Consider the following 25,762-nt stretch of genomic DNA (forward strand, 5'->3'; position numbering starts at 1 on the left):
GACACCATCTTAAAGGGCTAAAAATACAGCTAAAACTTACTATTGCCTTTCTTTCAAAATGAATACAACTGTAAGAAGAAAACAGATACAGCTTTTGATCAAACAGCTGGGTCCAGCAGTTTCTTCAGATCAAAATGAATTGGCTATCCATGACGCTCTGTGACCTCATAACCTATATTTAAGTTAAACTGGTTTCTGACACCTCCCATAAAAATATGGTACCCTTTCCTACTTATAGTCAGGTAATTTAATTTTTAATGTCATAAGTAAAACCTATGAAAGATCAATACCAAAAAAGCACATCATTAAAATATACTTTCATATTTTTTTTTGCAAAATAATACATTTATTACATATGATTGGCAGATAGTTGTTGCTGATATATTATTCTCTCAATGTTTACGGAAAATTTCAAAATAAAAAATTTTATACATCATACAATACACCATGCAATCACAGGGGTCTTTGAAGATCTCCAAACATTTTTTGAGCTGACTGACTTTCACCTGCAAGACCTGGTCCCAGCCTTGAAACTGCGGGAGGGTAAGTTTGCCACGCAAGGTGGCTGGAATTTTCCCAGCCGTAAGGAAGAGATTTTTAACTTGAGATGAGAGGCCTTTTCTAAAGGGACTGATAAAGCCCCTGAAAGCAGAAAGGAGAGGAGACAGGGCAGAGGGGACTGGGGCTGAATCAGAGGGTCTCCGGGGGGAGGACAAAGAGCCCTCTCTAACACCAGCATTCCTCTGTGCTCACCATCAGGGGAAGGACTGCCCTATAACAGCAGTGTGTAGCTCTGAAGAAAGAACTCTCTTCTAGTAATTTCCAGAACCTGAAGAGGGGGCCCAGCACGACCCTCGAATGGATCCTGGAGCACCCAGGATGCCAGGGAGGTACTTGCCCTTGGGTTAATGAGAAGTCCTGGCTAATGGTCCCTGGACCTGGAAGGCACCAGTCAGGTTGTTTTGCAGGGACAGCCCTTGACTAAGACAGCTGTGCCCGCACGACCACACTGGAATTGGTCACACGAGCTCCACAGTGATCAGCTCAGAACTGTGTGTCCTGGCCCCAGTGTTTGAAAGACACAAAGTGGACACCCATCTTGATGTTGGAGAACACGTGGGTGACCTGAAAGCAGACATTGTTGTTCCACTGCTGGATGGGAACGGGCATAGCAGAGAATTTATCCAGGACAGTCTGGCTGGCATCAGTCAGACACAAATCTCAATCCTGCCACTATCCAGCAGCTCTGGCCACAAATCCTCCTCCTCCATGTCCAAGACCTGCTTTTTGTCTTTTTGCGACAACAGCTGAAGGAAGACATGAAACAGGTCTGCGAGGAGGCCCCAGGACCACTGACCTGTTTATCTCCACCACCCAGCCATCCCCACCGTGCGGCTTCATATTTATATTTTAAAGCATGAGAGACTGGAGTCCCCTGAAATGCCTGGAATTTTGCATATTTTAACACTAGCATCTGAAAGGAGGAGTCTGATTGTTTGATACAATAAATCCTTCGCAGTTCACAAGTACAAACAGGGGTTAGGACATAATGGGAAATAAGCAGAGATTCACAATGTGCTTATGTTTTAGGCTCCAAACTAAAAACAAACAAAAAAAGGTGATTTTTTTTTTCTGGCAATTCAAGGAATTCTACAAGTGACCAGTCAAAGTGGTAGTTAAGAACAATTTCTGAAAACCAGGACCCAAATATGCCAAGTACCCATGTTTTAATAAAGAAATGATGTTTAAAATACACAAAAGAGTTTACCAAAAGGCCACCTAAAATAAGTTCTGTCTGGACTCTGTGGTTTTTCCTGCCAAAGATCACCTACCCCAGAGCAAAATTGCTGTCCTCCTTCCAGTCCACGATGCGGCAGATGAACAGTGTGTTGGTATAATCTTTAGGCCGGGTCACAAAGTCCTGGGGACAGTCCTTGAGAGGCACATATATTCTAGGCACTCGGTGGTCCGAGGGAGAAAACAAGGCATATTTCCTAAACAGTTCACTGTTCTTATCAGCCAAGAGTTTGAGAAAGCCAGTTGCTGCCCGGGAATGTTTTTTCTCCAAGATGTAAACCACCTGAAAACACCAAAGATAGAGTCAAATGTTGTTTACCTACAGGACTGGATAACAGGAGAAGTCAACAATATACTATTAGGTCAACTATCTGGGCCCAGCAGTTTTTCTAGGTCCAGATGAAGTGCCTCTCAGTGATGCTCTGACTAAGTAATGTGTTTTGTTTTTTTTTTAAGATTTTATTTATGTATTTGAGAGAGAGCGACACAGCAAGAGAGGGAACACAAGCAGAGGGAGTGGGAGAGGGAGAAGCAGGCTTCCCGCAGAGCAGGCAGCCTGATGCGGGGCTCGATCCCAGGACCCTGGGATCATGACCTGAGCTGAAGGCAGACGCTTAACGACTGAGCCACCCAGGCGCCCCTAATGTGTATATATTTTTTAAAGATTTTATTTATTTATTTGACAGAGAGAGAGAGAGAGAGAGCACAAGCAGGGGTAGTGGCAGGCAGAGGGAGAGGGAGAAGCATGCTCCCCACCGAGCAGAGAGCCCAATGCCGGGCGTGATGTGGGGCTTGATCACAGCAGCCTGGGATCATGACCTGAGCCAAAGGCAGATGCTCAACCGACTGAGCCACCCACGTGCCCCCCTAAGTAATGCGTATTTAAGTTGCAACAACTTCGTATCCAGTGAGCATATCTATCCAAGGAAAACCATGCAATACATGGATCAATTAGATGAAAGTGCTTTTATAACCAAGATCTATGTCTTAAGGACATATGTAAGACTCCGGCAGGGAAGTATGGTTCCAAGTATTTGCTCTGCATTACATTTTTCTCACATGAACAACACAACAGTTGCTTTTTAAAAAATGTTATTAAATATAAATAAGGAATTGGTCTTTATTATGTCTTTAAAAGCTGGAAACCGGGGTGCCTGGGTGACTCTGTTGACTGGGGATCCAACTCTTGATTTCAGAATCAGGTCACGATCTCGGGGTTGAGACTGAGCCCCATGTGGGGCTCTACACTGGGTGTGGAGCCTGCCTAAGATTCTCTCCTCCCCTCCTCCCACCCCCCCACCGCCACTCACTCTCTTTCTCTCCCTCTCTAAAAAAAAACAAAAACAAAAAGGCTGGAAACCTTTTCACCTTCCTTCTTTCCAACATTAAATCCACTCTCTCATTTCACCAGGCAAAGACTCAGGCCACCACACCACTACAAGGACGTACTATTTCCACCAAGAGAAAAGCATTCTTGAAGAAAGTGAATCCCCTCACCCACCCTGGGAAGTTCTTCTTCCTGAACTGTTTCCCTTTCCCACTGCGGACAGTCTGCACTTTGACACCTTCACTGGAATTACTTGTCAGCATTGCACGTTGATCCCTGAGCAAAGGTTCAGACTGCTGGTGAGCTGGCTGCCGCTCCTGTTCGTGTCTCTGACTCCATGTGGGGCTTCAGCCTGTCTACTGAGAACCTCCAACCAGTCAGTGTGCCTTTCCTCTGCCCCAGGGACACCTGTCCTCTCAGCAAATCTCAGACCCATGATAGGCTCTACGTTCTCCTGATCCCTCCTTCCTCCTTGGAAAACACCATTCTGTTTTGAACAAGCTGCTGTGCCCTCTGTCAGGAATCCTTGACCCCGTCCTCACATGTGCTTGTCTGTCCCAGGCCCTTTGGACAGAGGCTGCTCCTTCTCCACACACAGCCCCTGAAGGAGGCATCTGTGTTTTCCTGTGCTGTCACATCCAGACCATTTACTCTTCCAGCCTTGTGCAGATGTCTGCAACCTTCTATGGTTCAGGCTGTCCCCTTCTTGTCACTGTCATCCATGGACCTCCTAGTTTACTGCAGAGTAACTAGTAACTGGCTTACATTTCCAAGTGAATGACTCAGCCACTATCTTGCCCTTACAGTCCCTGTACCTCTTCGACGCCAGTGGTATTCCATTCCATTTTGGCAACTCATCCTCATGGCCACCACCAGCATCCTCAGGTCCAATCCTGATCATCTCAGACTGACCCGTCGTCCAGCTCCCTTACTCTCCTGTGCCCCGCTCCATGGCTTCTTCACCACATCAAGACTACTAGCGCCTTGATCCCAGCCTGCTCTCTGTGTCTGTTTGCTACTTCTTAGGCCTGAATCCTTTCCTACTTCAGAGGGACATCATGTTCCATCACTTCTAGTCCTCTCGCCTCTGTCATCAAATGCTTCACCTCTCTTACCCTTCCACTGCACCCACCCTAAAAAATCCTCAATTCTGGGACAGTTCATCCACTGCTATTTTCCAACCTCAAATACAAGCTATGGAGTCCATCAGAAGAGAATTACAATGATGCAGATGGAAGATGGACACCATTACACATTTGTGTTATATAATCATTGCTCACATCAAAATCTCTAAGGTATTTTTAACCTGTTCCCAATCAGCACAATCTATAAGCCCCACTCTCTTGATGATCCTCTCCTTCCAGGACTCCAATTATCTGAATGCTGAATCTATTTTATTGCCCCACACTTCCTGAAGTTCTGTTCACGTTTTCTAGTCTATTTTCTCTCTGTTCAGATTGGGCAAATTCTACTGATCTGTTCTCAAGTTAACTAATTCTATGCTGAGTCACCTCTACTACTGAGACCCTCCTGCAAGTATTTTATTTCTGTTATCGTATTTTTTTAGTTCTATAATTTCCACTTGGTTCTTTTTTTGTAACTTCTATGTCTTTGCTGAGATTTTCTGTTTTCTCATTTGTTTTGAGAGAATTTTTAATTGCTTGTTGAAGCATATTTATGATGGCTGATTTAAAATCACTGTCAGATAACTGCAACATCTTGTTGTTGGCATCAGTTAGTTGTCTCTCCTCACTCAAGTGATGATGTCCTGGTTCTTGGTAAAATGAATGATTTTCAATAGGTGGTAATAGGCATGAAGCTTTCTCTACCAGAGGCATCCTTCTCTATCCTGGACCTTTTGTCTATTATGTTAGAGATTCAAGGTCTTACTAAAATCTTTTCTTTTAGTAGGCAGGTTACCCTATCTTGTTTTAGCACAGAGGTCCTGAACTACTTTTGTGGGCTCTAGTTCCAGTGACAATTTCACTTGGAGAGACTGTGCAGTAGTATTTTGATATTTGGTTGACATGGAACCACTGGGGCTCCAGCTGGTCTCTGCCGGTACTGCCTGAGGGGGTGAAAAGAACTTTCTCAAGGCTGGCCACCTGGTCTCTCTAGTATGGATTAGAAACAGATCCATGTCCATACAGGGACAAAGAAACTTCCCATTTAAGGTTTTTAGTTGTGGTAGGACCCTGGTGCTACCTGACTGCCCAGTATCTCTGGGTGGGAAAGCAGTGTCTCAGACCCATGAGGAAAAAGGTTTCCTGGACCACATACCTGCTGTGGCAGGATCCTCCTTACTGGCATTCCCCAGCCATCTACTACCTCTGGGGGAATACAGAGGAGTCCCTAACTAACTTGCCTTCCTCTCTTCACCCTTCAGAATTCTCTTATGGTTGCTTCCTGTTATTTTCCAGGGTTTATAGTTGTACTAATAGGAAAGAGCAAGGAGAAACGAGTCTATGCCATCTTGTCTGAACGAGAAGTCCTTGCTTCTTGCTTTAATATCTGACAGCACGAGAAGTGTATGAAGCAGCTTGACATTACCTGTGATTCATACATTAGTTGTAGTAGAAATGACTTGACGACAGCATAAGTTTTGCATACAAGTGCTGTTTTGCCTTGTGCTTTTAGATTGAATAAACTAAGAAACTATCCAAAAAAAACCAAACAAACCCAGCAAGTGAGAGGGTACCATTGGGGGGGCAGTAGCAAATTGCAGAACACAAGTTCCATCTACAGAGGGTTGCCTGTACTCAGCTCTGACTGAAGTCATTTAAGAATGTGGCCCAGTGTTGCCAGATGTTTTGTTTAGTCAAGAGAAGCCAGAAGTCTCTCTCTCTCTCTCTTTTTTTAATAGGCTACTTAGTCAAAACTTTTAAATGCTGCACAGGTCACACAAAACACAAGTTTGTAAGCCAGATCTAGCCCACAGGTTCTCCATTCGTTACAATCTCCTAGCATGCTGCCTGGTATATGGGCATATGGTTAGTATTCAAAATGCTTATTAAAATAACTGGATAGGCAGTTGAGGGTAACATATATGTAATATAATTTAGAAATTCCTCATGTCAATATGCAAGAGGTACTGTCTTAACCCACTTGCTAGATTGAGGTGACAACCCTACCACTGCACGCTGAACATGCTGAAGGATGCCTCTGGTAGAGAAAGCTTCATGCCTATTACCACCTACTGAACCACTTCTTCTACCATGAGCTATCTGCATAGCTAGGGTCAGCCATGTTTGATCCCATATCTGAATAAGCCACTAGTATATATAATTGAAAAATAAAATTGAACTATGCAAACTAACAGACAGGATGCAAAAGCAATTTTTTGTGTCTACAATAACTAAATTAAATACTTGGGGAAAACTAAAAAAGACATTAAAAACTTACTTTTGAATTAGATATGGACATGACAACAATAAAAAAAATTGAAGCAAAAAACTAAGAATCTAGAAGGAGTCTATATTCGTATTGCTTCACGTGGTGCCTAAATTCTCATTCCACTTTACATAACCCAAACTGGAAATCAAAGACGTCACATTACAAGTGTGGTTTAAGCAGAAAAAGATAATGCAGAACTTCAATAAACATACCCACACAAAAAGAAAAGGCTGTGGACCTTCATCCAAACACAGGCAAATCAACATATATGTATGTCTTTAAACTTATACAAAGTATTAGCTTTTTATGACTCCTTGCTTCCACTGACTTTTCTGATTAACTAATCAACTACAGTCCTAACTGAACTGCATGAGATACCCCTGACAGGTGGCTCAGGTGACAGTCATTTGGACATGTGCAGAAAATCTGTGGGCAATGACCTTTGCTGATCTTTGCAGCGATTTCTCTGGTAAAGCTCTTGGGTCCTGTGACATGGAGGTGCTCTCATCTTTTGTAACTGGAGCATCAGCATCCTCTTTTCCTAAAATGAGAAGAAAAAGAGAAGAGGAATCAGTTAGGTGCATATCTATTAGGCATATAGACTCACAGGATTTTTTTTTTAAGATTTATTTAATTTTTTTAGAAAGAGTGGGGGGAGGGGCAGAGGGAAAGAATCTTCAAGCAGACTCCCCGCTGAGCAGGGAGCCAACATGGGTCTCCATCTCGTGACCCAAGAGATCCTAACCTGAGCCGAAACCAAGAGTCAGACTGAGCCACCCAGGCACCCAGTGGGATTTTTAAATTCAGAGCACCATTTACCCTAAACTACACACTTTACAGAAAAGGAAACCCAGGCCCACAGTAGTTAAGAGACTTAGCTAAGGTCAATCACATCACCAACTTGCATTAATGCTCATGCTCAGCAGGCCACATTTGATCTTTTTAATGTTACTCAAATGCTAAGCGTCATACAAGTGGAGAGCATCAAACTGCTGAACTGAGCTCAACGGGCTAGGTGTCAAAATGCCAAACATACTAGATGTGAAATATTGCCCCAGCCCACAGTGAAGAATAGAGATAGGTTAATTTATTATGCACATCTGCTGAAATCAAAATAAATGTTAACTTTTAAAAGTACTTTGGTACCAGCCATAACAAACAAAATGGTGGAAAATAGATTATATTTATTAAATAAATAAATAAATAAGCCAACCCTGATTTTCCTGGCTTTTCTCTGTGACATTATATAAAGAGTATTTAAAGTCTTTAAATATTTAATTTCCTTTCTTAAGAAACTTATAAAATGAACATTCACCCAAGAAACTGAAACCACATCTCCCCAATAAAGAGGGAGTTAGGCTCTGTACCAGATGTATTAAAACCACTCATGAACAAATGCAGCAAATTATACACTTTTGAACATTTAATATTTTGTATTTTCATGTGTTACTTTAGAGTTCTCCCACAGAATATTCTTATCCAACTATACTGGAGTTTCTGGATTCTAGGGGTCACAACAAATTCATGTGGGCCCCACTCCAGATAGCTAAGAGAGACTTGTACTTATCATCATTTAGACATTACCCAGGCCAAAATAAATAAATAAATCCTTTTCAGGACCTTTTCAGCCTCTTAGCAAAGGCTCAGCTTAAGGCCAAGTTTTACCATTCTGGGCGTACTCTGGAAACACTGACATGATCTGACCTACTGGGGCTTAAGAATGATCAACTGTTTGCTTTTCCATCTAGGCTAAAATATGCCTACCATAGTGCCCACTGAAAGCAGAATTCTCACTGTTTTCCAAAAACAAAAAAACAAACGAAAATTTTCCCATTGTTGATCACCCTGTCCCTCAGTAAAAGAGGATATCCATCTTTTATTTTAGACCATAGTTCAGGATTCCAAGATCATTAGATGCTTCCAGAACATCTTTTATACTCTGGGGGAGAAAAAAAAAACACACAAGTTGTTGATCTGCTCCATAACATATCTTGCCAATGTGTTCTGCAGAACAAGTTCATTCAGAAAAGATTAGGAGGCTCGAAATACCACGAACCAGTACACTCTACCTAGATATCTGCTAGCTGAACTTTCAGTCTCAAGAGTTGGCAATCAAGGGGGTTTTCTACGGCAGCCCAAATCCTGGACATGTAACCTTCTATCACAGTCACTGATGGTTCCAACTTAAAATAACTATTGCTTTAGATCCCATCCCAACAACAAGCAAGTCTTCTGTTCCAAAGGTTATGCCAGGCTGCAGCAGTTACATCAAAGAAAGAAGGCTAGCCATGGAAGCGACCTGCACATGACCTTTTCAAGTTCTGTGTTCATAAGGATATCCTGACAGAAACAAAGCTTTGTTCAAAGATGCATTCCAGGGGTGCCTGGGTGGCTCAGTTGGTTAAGCGACTGCCTTCGGCTCGGGTCATGATCCTGGAGTCCCGGGATCGAGTCCCGCATCGGGCTCCCTGCTCGGCAGGGAGTCTGCTTCTCCCTCTGATCCTCCCCCTCTCATGCTCTCTCTCTCTCTCTCATTCTCTCTCTCAAATAAATAAAAAACAAAACAAAACAAAAAAAAAAAACAAAGATGCATTCCAATAAATTAAACTGAAGCTTTTAGCCCTGCAGGTGAGCATCATAGATACGTTCAATGAATGTGAAGAAACGCAATGCCAGGTTAGAAAGGTGAATCACCTTCATAGGTTTCCAACAACTACATCTTGCTACACTAATAGCAAAGTTGTCAGTTTAATGAGAGATCTACCACACTGTTTAATCATGAGATTCTTCATTTATTCCATGTGTATTTATTGAGCCATGGGAACTAAGGATTCAGTGAATAAAAGAAATATGGTTCCATCCCTTACACAACATATACTTTAATGTGCGAGTGATATTCAATAAACAACCACTCAATAAATATAAAGTTATAAATTGTGATGAAGGCTAAGAAGGAAAGAACAGTTCTAAGGAGGAAGAGTTCTCTCAATATACAATTTAGATTAAGAGGTCAGGAAAAGAGGCCCTGCAGGGAAGTGACATTTAAGCTGACACCCGAGGATGGTGTGTTCAGGAGTGAAGACGGGGACAGAAGACCCCAGGTGGGAAATGGCACTTGGGAAGGGGCGGAGGTGAGAGGTTCTTGGCACAAACATGGAACAGAAAGAAAACCATGTAGCCAGAGCATAGTGAGCATAAGAACAGGCACAGCAAGGGATGAGGATGAGAGGTAACAGGAATCAAGTCAGCTGGGGTCTTCTAGGATTTACGCATCCTAAATTGAAACCTAAATACAAGGGGAAGCTGGCTAAGGATTTTGTGCACTAAAGTCACACTGCCCGAGGAGAGGTTCAAACAGGTGGAGAGCGGAGGGAGGGAGGCCAGCGAGGAGCTACCGCAGCAGTCCAGACATGCGAGGATTGTGCTATGATGCAGGCACTGCAGATGGAATGAAAAGGATTAACCTAAGACATATTGTGGAGTTGAGCTGATAGATTTTGGTGGTGATCAGATAGGAGAGCTTACAGAGCATTAGCTATGAGAAGTGAAGGGTGATTTCCAGCTTTCTGACATCTGCAGCTAGGTCGATAGAGGCATCTTTACTGGCCCAAAAAAGGCTAGAGGAGGAGGTGAAAACCACGAGTTCTACTTCAGAGGTGTTTCTATTTGATGCTCTTGAGTAAGCAGTTCAATAGAAAGGTCTGGAACTCAAAAAGAGAGGTCTGGGCTGTGGCTTTAAACACACTCTATATGCTGAGTCCTTCCATATTTATACTTTCCAGGCCAAGCTGGGGAGAAGAGATTCAAACCCAAGTGTGTTCCACTACTAAGTCCAGAAAGCTCTTCCACTGCTATGTGCCTCCAGGAATTAGTGTTACGTTGTCACTGTTAAGAAGATAAGAAAACTATGTAATGTATGGGGATTAACATAAGAATAAAAAAAAAAGAAGGTAAGAAAACTGCACTGAGGAAGTGACCTGGGCTTGAAGGACGTATAGATGTGAGAAAGATGAGAAAGGAAAGGCACTGCAGGTAAAGGCCCAGAGTTGTGAAAGGGCCTGACGTGGTAAAGGACTACTAAGAGATTTACTGTAGCCACTAACAGGCTGAAGATAAAGGGCTGGGTGAGAATGCTCTGGGGTGGGGAGAGGAACAAGGCTGGTGGAAAGGTCCTGCAGCAGACATTCTAGTGACTGCCCAGATCCAGTCTCTTCTTTCCTGGCAACAAGGACTCCAATTCTTAGCTGGGTAAACTATTTAAAAGACTACATTTTTCAGCTTTCTTGCAACTAAGGATAGCCTATATGTCTAAGTTTTAGCCAATAAAATGCAGGTTAAAGTATTGTAAGTGACTTCTAGGAAGTGTCCTTAAAAGATGGAGGCCCAGCCTTCCCTCTTTCTTCCTTCTTGCTGGTTGGAATGTTGATGTGACAGCTGGACCTCAAGCACTCATCTTGGTCCCAGAGGCCACAGGACAAGGGTGTTTTCTACGCTGCAGAGCAGCACAACAGAATGAGCTTAAGACTATGGAACTACCCTCTGAGCCCTGGCCTGCCTTACTCTGGTCGTCTTTTATATAAGATAGAAATAGATTTCTTTCTTATTTAAGCCACTGATATTTTAGGATTTAACTCCATTCTCTCTCTCTTTTTTTTTTAAGAAATAAGGAACATTTTTTATTTTATTTATTTATTTGACAGAGAGAGACAGCCAGAGAGGGAACACAAGCAGGGGGAGTGGGAGAGAGAGAGACAGAAAGAGAAGCAAGCCTCCCGCTGAGCAGGGAACCCAATGCGGGGCTTGATCCCAGGACCCCAGGATCGCAACTCAAGCCAAAGGCAGATGCTTAACGACTGAGCCACCCAGGCGCCCAGGATTTAACTCTATTCTCAACAGAACATACTTTCTAACATATGGTCCAGACCATGAAACTGACAAGCCTGGACACCATCCTATAAAGCATTTTAATGGTAAGGAACACCTACCTCTCAGGACTATGAATCTGGAAGAAACACTGAATGGAAAGACAACAGTAGCAAAGATCTTAGAAAGTTGGGAGCTGGGATTGCAGTCTAGATGAGACACAATCAGAATCTGAATTAGATAGTGGCAGTGAGAGCAAAGAGAGGCAAAATTGGAGAGATGTGTCTGAGAAGGATGATGCTAAGTGTATTTCCACCACTATGGATGTCTTGATATATGAAAAATGCGCTTAAAGGAGTTTTTGATTGAATATCAGGAAAAATGGCTTGACAGAGCAAATAAAACTCCATGGTGAAATTACTAGAACAGGGCAGGCTGGGAGTCCTCACAAGGATAGAGGGTATGCGTCCCCACGGCCTTCAGTTTTGCCATACTGAAGGCAGAGGTGGCCCGTGCACTCTGTGGTCCCTTCTAGTTCAAAAGATTCTAGAAACTGGTGACTACCAAAGTTCTTCATCTAAAAGAGAGAATTTTCTAAGAAACAGATACACTACTAATATAAGCAACTATTCATTATATCCCCCAGTACATACCCTAGGAAGAAAAGTCGAGTGAAATCCTAATCTCTTTTTACAGATTGTTTAAACACTTAAAAAGTAAAATGCCATGGTTTGGTAGGGTTGGTATGGCCACTTACAACTATCAAGTGCAAACCCAACACCTGATTTTGGTAAGAAAAATGATTCTGGGGGCGCTTGGATGGCTCAGTCGGTGAAGCGTCTGACTTCAGCTCAGGTTATGATCTCAGGGTCCTGGGATTGAGCCCCATGTGGAGCTCCTCGCTCAGCAGGGAGTCTGCTTGTCTCTGTCTCCTCTCCCTCTGCCCCTCTCCCCACTCATGCTGTGTGTCTCTCTCAAATAAATAAATAAAATCTTAAAAAAAAAAAAAAGAAAAATGATCTTGATTTGGTCCTCTCTTATATATATAAACAATAGACTGACAAGTTTGATGATTCTTAACACTTCACACATCAAAAGGTTTTCAGATGATTGGACTGCGACGCCAAGTGGGGGCAATGTGAAGAAAAACACAAGGAATTGGGCAAAGGAGTATCAATCTATCCAATTATACAAGTGACATTCCAGAAAGGGAGAGGAACATGTACAAAGGCACACACTTGAGAATAAATGGGAAGAGGAAGGTTCTACGTGTCTAATCAAGTTGAAGGCCTTATACGACATGCTGAAGAGTATGTATTTTATATTTTAGAAATAGAAAGCTATTGAAATTTCGAGAATAACATGATCAGAATTATACATGGTGAATGGTCAGTCTGTTGCTCCTATGAAGAGAATCTTTTTCTCTAGCTGCTTTTATGATTTTCTCTTTGCTTTTGATTTTCTGTAGTTACATCTTTTTTTTTTTTTTAAAAGATTTTATTTATTCATTTGAGACAGAGAGAATGAGAGAGAGCACATGAGAGGGGGGAGGGTCAGAGGGAGAAGCAGACTCCCTGCCGAGCAGGGAGCCCGAGATGCGGGACTCGATCCAGGGACTCCAGGATCATGACCTGAGCCGAAGGCAGTCGCTTAACCAACTGAGCCACCCAGGCGCCCTCTGTAGTTACATCTTGATGTACCTAAGTTAGGATTTTTTTTTAAAGATTTTTATTTATTTATTTGACAGAGAGAGATAGCGGGAGCAGGAACACAAGCAGGGGGAGTGGGAGAGGGAGAAGCAGGCTTCCTGCCAAGCAGGGAGCCCGATGTGGGACTCGATCCCAGGATCCTGGGATCATGACCTGAGCCGAAGGCAGACGCTTAACGACTGAGCCACCCAGGCGCCCAGGATTTTTTTTTTTAATTCTACTTGCAATCATTGGTCATCTTAAATCTGTGGTTTGGTATCTCAGCTGTTATGGAAAATTTCAGCCATTACCCTTAAATTTCATTTTGCTTATTTTTTCACTCATCTCCTTCTAGGACTTTAACTTATTTAGACCCTCCTCCTCTGTGTTTTCTATTTGTCTATCCATGCTATACTCTGGATAATTTTTTCTTACTGTCTTCCAGTTTATTAATTTTTCTTCAGCTTTATCCAATCTTCTGTTAAATTCATCCACTGAGGCATGTTTCTTTAAACTATGTCATCAAGTATACTACATTTTTCCTCAACCACTGAGTTAATTTCATTAAAGTTACGTTCATTTCTAGAATTTTTATTTGGTTCCTTTTTCAATTTGCTTTGTCACATGTCATAGTTTCCTACTCTTTGCAGATATGTTCAAGCTTATCTTTTATTTCTTTAAATACAGTAGTTTTTTGTTGTTGTTTTTTACAGATTCCATTATCTGATGATATTTATGAAGGGCTGTTTCTATTGTTTGTGGTTGTTGATGGTTCTTGCCATTGCAGTATGGTTTCCTTGGGTGCCTGGCTATATTTTGTGCTGGTCAATAATTTGAGGCCTGGGTTGAAGAATTTCCACTTCGTTTTGCCAGGTACCTGGAGGCATACCAGCCCTTAGGCCAGTTTAAGAACTGAGATTCCTTGGTCAACCCAGTCAGCTTGAACCTGGGCTGTAATTCCACGTGAGCTCTGATACATTTCAGGTCTATCTAACCCACATGGTGTAGCCCTTTGGTGTCCTAGCTTCTTGTGAAACACCAGCTGCTTTATTTCTGTCCCCCACTACTGCTGGTCAAATGTGCAATATTGCCTGGATTCTCCACTCCAGTTTTAACCTGGTAATGCTTGTCAACTCTTTAATGCTTGAAGTTCTGGGTCTTTTTTTTTTTTTTTACTTTATGCAAATATTTTTAGTTGTTTCAGTGGGCAGGAGTGTGTCTGAATAATAGCCCACCATTACTATTAACAGAAAGTCCCTGGGATTTATATTTTACAAATATTTTTCAGGTGGCACTGTACAGCATACTTAGGGAGAGTGACAGGGTGAGAACAGGGGAGGGGATAGTGGCGATCTGTGCAGGAAACACAATAGGGAGATGGTAAGGAAGCCACCGTGATGGTGCCCAATGTTACATAAGGCAAAAGCACGAAGGATAGAAAGAAGAGGCAGGTACTCTCACATTTATTTTTCTCAGCAACCCCATGAAGGAAGTATTACTATTTTGATTTTTAGAGAATAGCAATCAGCCATTCAAAGAGGTAAAGTAACTTATCCCAGGGATCATCCAAGGAGATGGTTAGTAGAGGGGGCATCAGGACCCAGCATGACTCCAAGTCCAAACACAACAGTATGATGAGATCTGGAAGAAAGATAGGTACGTGTGGGTGGGTTCCAATGAGGAGGAGGGTTGCCAAAAAGTTTGTTTTTGTTTCTTTTTTAAGATTTTATTTATTATTTGACAGAGAGAGAGTTAGCGAGAGCAGGAACACAAGCAGGGGGAGTGGGAGAGGAGAAGCAGACTTCCCGCAGAGCAGGGAGCCCGATGTGGAGCTCGATCCCAGGACCCTGGGATCATGACCTGAGCCGAAGGCAGACGCTTAACTAACTGAGCCACCCAGGCGCCCCGCCAAAAATTTTGTAATTCAATTACAGACATGGAAAATTTTTAAATTTTACAAGATGCCAGGTAATAAACAGCTCTCGATATAATTTCACTGCTTCCACCCATAGGCATGATAGAGTAATTAAAAGCATGAACTTTGAAGTCACAAGACCTAAATCCAAACCTCAGTCCTGTGACCCTGAACCATGTGGCTTTGAACAAGTTACTTCTTCTCTGTGAACTTCCTCCCTAGTAAATCTGGAATAGTTCACATGATTTATATTTACAGGTAGTACCCTGGCACAAAACACAATAACAAAAACTGTCAGATACTATTAATATTGTTGTTGTTGATATCATTATCATTAATATTATTATTATTTAATTAGCTCTTGCAGTGAGTTCTGAGGGAATACAACCCCGTCATCCTGGGCACAACTGACTGGACATGACTGGTGTACGGGACGATGGCAACATTATAAAATGGATCACATTTCCTCCTCTGTAAAATTTAACCAATCTTATAGGGTTAATGGGAAAGTTAAAATTAATGTGTGTAAAACTGCTACAGTGGCTAGAACACAGTAAGCACTCAATGACTGCTATATAATAAATATTTAAATTACTCATTACTTTTCTGTATGCTTGGTGCCTTCTGTGTGAAGGAGAAACAAGAGCTGCTGCTATATAGGTAGGCAGACGCCAAGTCAACATTAGGAAGTTTGGATTTATCCCAAAAGCAATGAAGAGCTATAGAAGAAAGTAGGCAGGAGACTAACATAACTTATGTTTTAAGAAGCTCACACTGGTTGCTGTGTTGGGAGTAGATTTAGGAGAAGTGAGACGAGAGAAAGAAAAGCCAGTAAGAGGGGCGCCTGGGTGGCTCAGTCAGTTAAGCATCTGCCTTCGGCTCAGGTCATGATCCCAGGGTCCTGGGATGGAGCCCCACGTCGGGCTCCCTGCTCAGCAGGGAGTCTGCTTCTCCCTCTCCTTCTGCCCCTCTCCCCTGCTCATTCTCTCTCTCAAATAAATAAAATCTTTTAAAAAGAACAAAAGAAAGAAAAAACAGTTAACAGGTTACTGCAATAAATCAGACTAGAGAGGTACTTAAAAGGCAAGACTGACAAGATTATTTGGATGCTAATGGAAGGGAAAAGAGGGAGATCATCTGGGTAGAGTAAAGAATAGGGAAAACCGCTTCAATTCCTTAAACAGAAGTTCTCAAAGTAGAGTTCCCTGACCAGCAGCAACAGCATCACCTGGGAACTCTCGGAAGTGCAAGTTCTCAGGCCCCACCCCAGATCTAGGGACTCAGGACCTCTGGGGGTAGGGCCCACAGTCTATTGGAACAAGCTCCCCAGGGCGTTCTGATTCTCACACTAAAGTGTGAGAGCCACACTACAGACAAACGGGCAGTGAGCCACCACAGGAAGAGCATCTTCAGGCAACCAGGAGGCGATATAAGTTCTGTTAGGACTTAGTGAATTTGAGGTGATCTGATGCTTAAGAGAGATCTGGGCTGGCGACGGAAATGAGGGTGTCACCTGTGTACAGAGGGCAAATGGATGAGTGGACTGGCCTCCTCATAGATGGTTTCGAATTAGAAGAGTCAAAGCAGGGAGAAACACCAATATTTAAGAAAGCAGAAGCAGAAAAGCCTACAAGGAAACTGAGGTACAGTCAGGGAGGCAGGAGAAAAATCAGGCTAACATGGGGTGAGAAAAGCAAAAAAACAAAAACAAACACAAACAAACCAAGAAAAACACAAAAACCCAAACAAAACAAAAAACAAGAATTTCGACATGGTCAGCAGAGTGGCCTTAGTAATAACAAGGTCATAGGCAACCCTAGTGAGACTCATTTGAAAGAAGGAAACACAGTGAGGTCAGAATGATGTGTGTGGGGAACGGGGATGAAAGGTAAACGAGGAGATGAGGGTGTGGACTAGGCTCCGGAAGTCTGGCTGTGCAGGACTGGAATAATACAGGGTGGTAGCTGTAGGGGTACAGAGAAATCAGGACATGGTTGTTGTTATTTTATTTTTTTAAGATAAGGGAGCCTTGGTCATGGTTCATTGCTGATGGGAAAGAACCACTACAGAAGGTGTGGTTGAAGAGGACACAATGAGGACTGGGAGGGGGCCCTGGGCAGGAAGGGATGGGATCAGAATCCAGGGGTAAAGATTAGCCTCAGGCAGAAGGACAAAGATGCCACCTTCTCTGTATGAAAATAAATGGAGGAGGGGATGAGTCTAGACACAAGTCATTTGTGAGTGTGGTGGCTGAAAGCTGAGGGGGACCCTATGGGGTGTGGAAGAGCAGCTTTTCTCTGAAACATACAAGCCAAACTCATCTGTTGAGAAGTGCTAGAGGAGGATACCCACTACATTCCAAGCTAGGAACCACAATTCCAGGGGAGGATCAAATGCGAATGGCATCTCCAAACAGTGGCCCTGAACATGCCAGGTTCTGTGCTCTGTGCATTCAAGATAAAACTAGTAACTAGCTATTGAGCACCTACTGCACACGTCTGGCACTGTGTTAGGTAATTTACATATACTACCACATTTAGTATTCTCCAATAATCTAATGAGGTAGGCAGGTATTATCATTCCAATTATCCAATAATAGAGATAGGAGAAATGAGGCTCACAAAGATCAAATAACAGGCTTGCCCACGGGTACCAGTCTCATGAATGCTGGCAGCTCATGCTCTTCCCATGATGCCACACAACCTTCAGGATCCTAACAGGCTTGATGGAAGTGAGAATGGAAAAGAAAACATGATTTCTGAGAGATCTGCCTGAGTGACAAGATAATGAGAGAAGTCAATCAACTCTGTTTGGGGCAAATTCTGAGTTTGGGATGACAATGGAATACAAGTATGATAATGTCCTCTACCCAACTTCTACATCTCGGGGTAGAGGTTTGGAACATCAATTAGATAACAATGTGAGAATAGACAGCTGGGTAGAGACTGGGGAAAGAAGGACTTGACATATTAAGAGAACAAGATGAATAGATGAATGAAAAGAGTTAATACTCAAGCATTCAGAGGAAAAATCCCTATGCTACCAATTTTTCTATATTGTTCTAATCTGCATACTCATTGTGGCAGGGTTTGGTCATCCTCCTCACCAGGCTGACCATGACCATGCAGAGATGCCTTCAGGTTCCTGAGTTGGAGCCGAAACCTAGATGGTATGGCTTTCAGGCCCAAACTTGAGTTTCTCCCAGAGTCATCTTCTCAGATGGGGCTCTGCACTGATTCCCATTCCCAGCTGTTAACTGTATTAATTACATCATCAACATTCTCCTGCTTTTCTCCGAGCACTCTCTGCTCCAAATCTTTCTCTTGCCCAGGAGAAACCACTTTTAAAGTTCTCTCTAATAAAGCTTTAATTGGCTTTTAGCTTCATGGCTCCCCAAAGACCCAAAATGTAGGCACACAATGTAGCTGGCTTTAACTCACTAATTCTGCATCTTTCCCAGCAGATGGATGATTCCTCCAAGTTTAAGTTGACTTTCATCTGAGTTTTTCTTAAAGAGGCCAACCTTTACATCTTATTATGATGTGATTATTTCAACACCAGAACACAGTGTTTACTAAAGTCAAACCAGTGTTTCTTTACCAGACTTCTCAGGACTAGCTATCCATCAAAACTTCAAAAAATGAAAAAGGTGCTAAGCTATCTTGGAGGGTTAAGTGGAGACTGGCCTCAAAGCATGGGAAGCTAGACTACATGAGTTTTGCTGTGTTCTGAGTCTTCAATTCCACATATATCAAACATATATTATATCTCTCTCTTATGTACGAAGCCTCTTAAAGCACATAAGATATTTCATCCTACTGAACACCTCCAACGAGAATGATAAGATCCAGCCCACTGTTGGGCAAAAGAGACAGAATTAAAATGCTGCTTCTCCAAGAGCCAATCTTCTCTATCAATTCACTTGCTGTGACCTAAAAACACAGGACCACAAAGTGATCATTAACAGGCAAAACAGACAGTTTGAAGAAGTTGATTTTTACAGACTGCATCATTATCTGAGATCCATCAGGCCCCCTAGGAAACAGAACAATGCACCACTCAAAAACAGCTAATGTGTGAAGCATCTCTGATGGAAAATTGTTTCTCCTTAATAAGGTAACAAGCTCTAACTCTAAATGCAAATCAGACTAATGTGGATCACCCCAGCCAGGTTATATAGACATGAATGAGTCATTGCTTTTGATGCCAAACTGGCGAATCTGAAGGTTTTATAATGGCTCTTATGTGGCTGCTGTGGGCAGAAAGGACTCTGGTGTTAAGCAGGAGAGCAACCCTGGTCCTTCTTCAGTTTCAAAGAAGGAGAAAAAGGGGACTCTTTTGCAGAACTTTTGCTGGATACAAGACTCTGTTCTCAGAGGTGCAAGTGGATGAAAGATGAGCAAAAACAGTTATATGAGGGAAGAAAAGAAAATACTCAACCATAATAAGATCAGTGATGGAATATAAACTGAAAAAAAAAGTAGCTATGAAGAAGAGTCACAGAAGAGAAAGATCACACATTTAGCTGGAAAAAAGAAGTAAAGGAGGAAACATCTTGCAGTGAGCAGTCTCTGAGATGAGCCCCACTGATCCTCACACCTCCTGGGCTACACACCCTTGTATAATCCCCTCCCTATGAGTGTGGGAAGGACCTGTGTCTTGCTTCTAACACTAGAATATGGCAAAGATGATGGACTATCACTTCCATGATTAGATTACATAAGACTGTATCTTCCACCTTGTTAGCAGACTCTCTGCCTTACTGGATCCAGTGAAGACAGCTGCCATATAGAGAGGCCCATGCAGCAAGGAGCTGAGGGCAGCCTCTGGCCAGCAGCCAGCAAGAAACTGAGATCCTCAGCCCAAGAGCCCACAAGGAACTGAATACAGCCAACAACCACATACGCTTAGCCTTCAGATGAGTGACACCTTGATTATAGCCTTGTGAGAAACTCTGAAGCAGAGGACAGATCCGAGCCATGTCCAGATTCCTGACTAAAGGAGAGCCTTGTTTATACTCACAACACCTTGGACACCAAATGCATGGGTTTTCCACACCAAGCAATTCCCTAATTCTCTGGGTGTCCTATAATTTAATTCAATTCTGACACTACCTATCTAGGCTTAGCACAGACCTCACAGGTTAAGGGGTCAGTCCCACGAGATCGCCCCCAACTTCAGACACCAAATGTACATAGTGGGTTTCCAGGTTACCCACACTTCTGAGTTGGCTACATATTGGGGAGAGGAGTTCCCATGACCCCCTCCTCAGGTTCAATAATTTGCTATAATAATGGCTTACAGAACTTATGGCAACACTGAATGTACATTTACTGGCTTAGTACAAAAAAACATAATAAAGGATACAGAAGAACAGCCAGGATGAAGAGCCATATAAGGTGAGGTCCAGAAGGATCCCAAACGCAAGAGCTTTTGTTCCTGTGGAGTGGGGTGCACCACCCTCCCAACATGTATATGCATTCACCAACCCAAACCTTGTTGTTCAGAAATTTTTATGAGGGCTTCATCACATAGGCATGATCAATTGTTACTCAATCTTCAGCCCTTCTCCCCTCCTTGGAGGATGGTGGTTGGGGCTGAAAATTTCAAGTTTCTAATCATGGCTTGGTCTTCTAGGTAACCAGCCCCCATGCTTTTGCTACCAGGGATCCACAATGAGTTGCTTCATAGAACAATAGATGCTCCTATCACTCAGGAAATTCCAGGGGATTTAGGAGCTTTGTGTAAGACATTCCCATCATCCCCACCATTCAGGAAATTACAAGGGTTTTAGGAGCTCTGTGTCAGGAACCAGGGTCAAAGACCAAATATTAGAACAAAAGATGCTCCTAGCACCTCTATCACTAAGGAAATTCCCAGGGTTTTAGGAGCTCCGAGTCAAGAACCGGGGGCAGAGGCCAAGTATATATTTCTTTTTTTTTTTATTCTTATGTTAATCCCCATACATTACATCATTAGTTTTAGATGAAGTGTTCCATGATTCATTGTTTGTGCATAACACCCAGTGCTCCATGCAGAATGTGCCCTCCTCAATACCCACCACCAGGCTAACCCATCCTCCCACCCCCCTCCCCTCTAGAACCCTCAGTTTGTTTTTCAGAGTCCCAAATATATATTTCTTATTATGCTACACTGACCCACAAAAACTGCAAGTGTTACTTTAAGCCACTAAGTTTGTGGCCATTTGTTACATAGCAATAGATAATTAATATACATGTAAAATGACAGTTGACATTTGAAGATCGAGGGATGATTTTCACAGGAGATGGGTAATTAGGCAGCATTCGTGGCAGAAAAGAGGAGGCTCAGACCCTCGAAGGCAGAAAAGCACAAGGAGTATTTAGGAACGACACAAAGTCCAGCTTGGCTGGATCTAAGGCCTGATGGGTAGGTGCAAGAACGTAAGCTGGAGAGGCAGGCTGGAGACCCCTGGTGGGCAAGAACAGCCAAAGAGAGCCATTAGAGCTCATCACGGATATGCAGTCTGAGAACCTCTACAGGAAGATTCATTGGACAAGTATTGTTTCAAGAGGCAACAGGTTTCAAAAAAAAAAAAGATTTGGAAATGCCTATAAAGGAATGCTATGCTTTCTCCTTTTTGAGATACTTTCCCTTCCATTACCTCATTTGATTTATGAAAGAATCTATGAAGAAGTCAAGACAGGTATTTATTATGAAGGGTTTGTGTTATATGTATGGGGGTGTGTGTACGTGTGTGTGTTTACAAAAAAGGAAAATGAAGCACTAAGAGGCAAGAATGACTAGCAAAAGCTCTTGTTCAGTACTTTTTTTTTCCTACTATGAGTGTTGCCACATTTTGTTGGATACCCCCTTCCCTGGTAGAAATGCAAACGGGCCTCACTAGACAGGTTTGGATCCTGGCCCCAATGTACCAGAGCAAGCCCACAGAGTATTTTTACCCGGAATAGTAGGTGCAATGAGACCTGGGTGAACTGCAGAGTCAAGAGGGTAACAGTCTAAACTGCAGAACCTGCTATCAAAGGGGCTTTGAAATGGGGGGGGTCAAAAAGAGCATCAAAGCCCAGGCTAAGCTTATCAAGTTCCTATGTTATTGCTGCTTCTGGCTCAAGCAAATGAGTCAGAGTTGAGGGGACTGGCCAAACGGGGGTCAGCTAACTGGGAGCAGAGATGAGAGACTTTACTGTGTAGCTGAGCTTTCACTCCAGGGGCTAGTGAAAGGATATGCAGGGGTGGGAGGCTGGTTCTACTTACAGCAATAGGGGTGACTCATTCATTTTTTACTTTTTTTTTTTTAAGCAGTATCTGAAAACCAGGGACAATTTTCTCCTATAAAATGTTAAATAAGATCTGTCCTTAATGGTGGACATTCTATACCCAGAGGAGGACAACTGTCAGTTCTCTCTCCCAATCCAGAGCTACATGACCCAGTTTTGTTTTGTTTGTTTCCAATAGGCTTAGTTAGAGTCTTCAACGGCTTTTTGTAAATCTCAACACGTTACAGTCACCACTACTCTATTAAGCAAAGATAACCCCTGACATGTTGCTGCATGACTTGGAAAAACCGAGTTGGTAGTTCTCAGGAGAGAAAGGGCATGATTTAGAATGACCCGAAGGGGGAATCAGTGCGAGGAAGATGGACCTGTAGGCACATAATCCTCTGTAGTGGCAATGAAAGGTTCTCTACCGAAAGGAAAAAAATATCAGAAACCTTAGGTAGCAGGTTAAATACTATGCTGGCCAAAGGGATGACTCGGGAAGAGCTACTTGACCGGGCCTTCCCTTCTTAAGAGTCTAAAGACCAGAAAACTTCACAGACAATAGTGTCCAGAATCCCAGGTAGAGGGAAGTGGAGATGAAAATCATCCCCATCTATAGCTGATTCTCAGTTTCCCAGTTCAATAAATACCAAATTGAACTTTTCTCTTTCAATTCATTCTAATGCAAAAGAGAGAGAGGGCCTCCTTGATTAAAGGTTGATTTTAAATAATTGTGAAAATTAGTCTTTTTAAATGAAAATCATCTTAATCATTTGATACCCACTAAGGAAAGAGAGGTATACCTTCATTTCTTGAAAATACTCATCACTCCCTCTTAGTTCCATACACTTTTCTATTAGGTCTTGTACAAAACTCTCAAAATCTTTATCAGTTACTTCCCAACCCCCAATCTTGCCCTTGAGTTTTTCGTATTTACCAGCTTGTGCCTTGGTTTTATAGGACAATGACTACTTCGGGTAAATTCCAACTGTGGGCCATCCACTTAATAATCTCATCAATTTCCCACAGCTCCAATTGATGACACTGTTCAGATCTGTAATTCTCACCATCCCTCCTCTGGGTCTACACTTCTATTTCCAGATGCCTACTGGATGTCATGAACTGAATGACCCTCCCATAACCCAAATTCAACATGTGATCAGAAACTGAATTCATAGTCCCTCTCACCACTGGTCTTGTTTTTCTCATTTAAGAATGTAAGTACTCATGCAGTTACTAAACTAGGTATCGAGTTAATCACATTCTTGAATGCTCCTCTGCCTCAAGTCCCATATCTGATCTGCCCTCTAACTCTGCCAATTCTAGTTCTGAAATATCTTGGTAACCTATCCCTTCTTCTGCATTCCGGCTGCCATTGCTCAGTCAAGTCTTCAAGTATCTCTAGTCTTAACTAGTCCCATGCCATGCCCCAATTTCTCCCCTCTTCCTAACTGTCTCCTTTCCTTAACAACCTTGGATGACTCCACTACCTCAGTCTCTTAGCAGCCACAGATAACTGGGCAAAACCCCACCAGAGACTATTTTTTCAGCCTCTTCTCTAGACTTACCACCAGGAAGTGCTCTATTTGCACTGTAGATATTATTCTACCTATCATCCACTTCTGTGCCCCTGTTCGTAACAAGCATTTTTTTTTACCCTTCTTCACCTGGCAAACCAGACTCATCCTTCAAGGCCCAGAGAATAAACTTTTTTTTTCTCTTCCTCTTCCTCCCTCTTCCTTTCACCTTCTGCCCTTCCCTCTCTGAATGGACCCTTCCCTCTCTCTGCAAATCTGTTCCTCTTCTCTATGTGCACTGTCTGTGGTTACTAGCAGCCTCTGTTTCCAAGTGTCTCCAGCCATCATTCTATGTCGCATTTTAGCTCCAGAGTCCTTAAGCTGTGGAGGAAAAAAAATCTAACTGGTCCCTGGTCAATGTGTTGAAGATCTTTGGGTCAGGAGTCCACTCATGGTCTAACCAAGGCCCTGAGGACAGGGGCAGACTATATTTCCTACTTTAAGAAAGGAAATTCCCATTGAAGGGGATTAAGGCAGGCAAGACCCAGAACACGTATCTGTTACTGTAACTCCTCTTATAGACTAATTTCACCTGAAGGACAAGCATCGAGATTTTACTCTTTGACCATCTTTCTTTTCCAGCAAGTAGCATAACACCGGGCATGTAATGCCCTCTGTATTTGCTTGGATATTCTTGGTTGAAATGACAAAACATTCAACACAAACCAGCTTATATATATCAAAAGTGACTCAGTGGCTCATGCGCCTGGAAGTCCAGAGGTAAGGCAGGCAGGCTTCAGGGTCAGTCGATCTAGGGCCCACTAACGGCAGTTAGGGGCCCAGATTTTTTTCTGTTCTCCATTCTTCTATTCACAACGCTAATAGCAAGTCATAGAATAGCTGCCAGGAGCAATTAGGGATAAATGTTTCCTGCTGATATCCATCAGGAAACTACTTACATCCCAGAACCCCACGCAGGAGTCACCCCGATTAGACGGCTTAGGTCATGTGCCTATGGGAAGAGGAAATGGTATGAAGCTACAATGTCTAATAGAGTAGCCATGAACCATACACAGCTATTTAAAGTAAAATTAATTGAAATTAAATACAATTAAAAATTCAGTTTCTAGGTCACAGTAGCCACATGTCAAATGCTTAACAACCCCACAAGTGGCTAGTGGTTGCAGGATTGGACAGCAGAGATTAGAACATTTCCAATTCTGCAGAAAGTTCAATTGGCATAAGGGAAACAAGCATACCAAGCAACTGGTATAAGGCAACCAAGACTCAGCTTGGCAGCTGGGGTCAACTTCACCCAAAGTACAAGGATCTGGGGAAGGAACAGATGAAAATCTAGGCACATATGGGAAAGGGAAATAGACATTAGGTGGGCAATAAACAATGCCTAACATATTCTTATAGAAAGAAATTCAATTGATCTGGTACAATCTGCTCTTTAAATAATATGATCCATATGTAGAAATTGTCTGTTGTTACTGTAAATACAAGGTATTTTTCTTTTATGAACTCACTAACTTCCTGTGGGACACTGGACAAGCCAAGTAACTTCTCTGAGCCTCAGTTTCCTCGTCTGTAAAACAAAAGGAATGAACTAGATCAGTTGTTTCTAACCTTTTAATCACAACAGATTTTTTCATAGCACATTTTTAAAAACTAATTTTTGCCCAGGATCTCACACTCGGAAGTATTTTTAGTAACTTAACGGCATTGAAAATTAATTTGCTATTCTGTTGTTTTTTTTCCATTAAAAACATATAACTGTTAATTAGAGCTTCTGATCAGTGAGATAAGTCACTGTTACCATAGTGGCCTGGTATTATTTGTAACAAAAGTGAAGTTGACCTCACAGTCCTATTGAAAGCAAATTTACTATTTTCATTCAGTGCTATGAAATATTTATAATTAATGTGAAGTGCTCCACTGAAAGACCCTGGGGTAGACTATCACATGTCAAGAAGAGCACACAATCTTGTAGGCCCCAT

The 25,762-nt window shown here is 42.5% G+C and overlaps 1 long non-coding RNA gene across 1 annotated transcript; it reads right to left on the minus strand.

Annotated features, from left to right (window-relative positions):
• Positions 1-1,823: 1,823 nt before the first annotated feature.
• LOC145720431 (uncharacterized) lies at positions 1,824-25,361 on the minus strand. The gene is made up of 3 exons (XR_014143332.1): positions 25,292-25,361; positions 6,958-7,058; positions 1,824-2,080 (listed from the first exon to the last, which is right to left on the minus strand). It is a non-coding gene; the product is annotated as an uncharacterized LOC145720431 (long non-coding RNA).
• Positions 25,362-25,762: the final 401 nt, after the last annotated feature.

The sequence above is a fragment of the Leptonychotes weddellii genome, chromosome 3 (genome assembly GCF_054177405.1).
Source record: "Leptonychotes weddellii isolate Sample4059 chromosome 3, ASM5417740v2, whole genome shotgun sequence".
Lineage (NCBI taxonomy): Eukaryota > Metazoa > Chordata > Mammalia > Carnivora > Phocidae > Leptonychotes > Leptonychotes weddellii.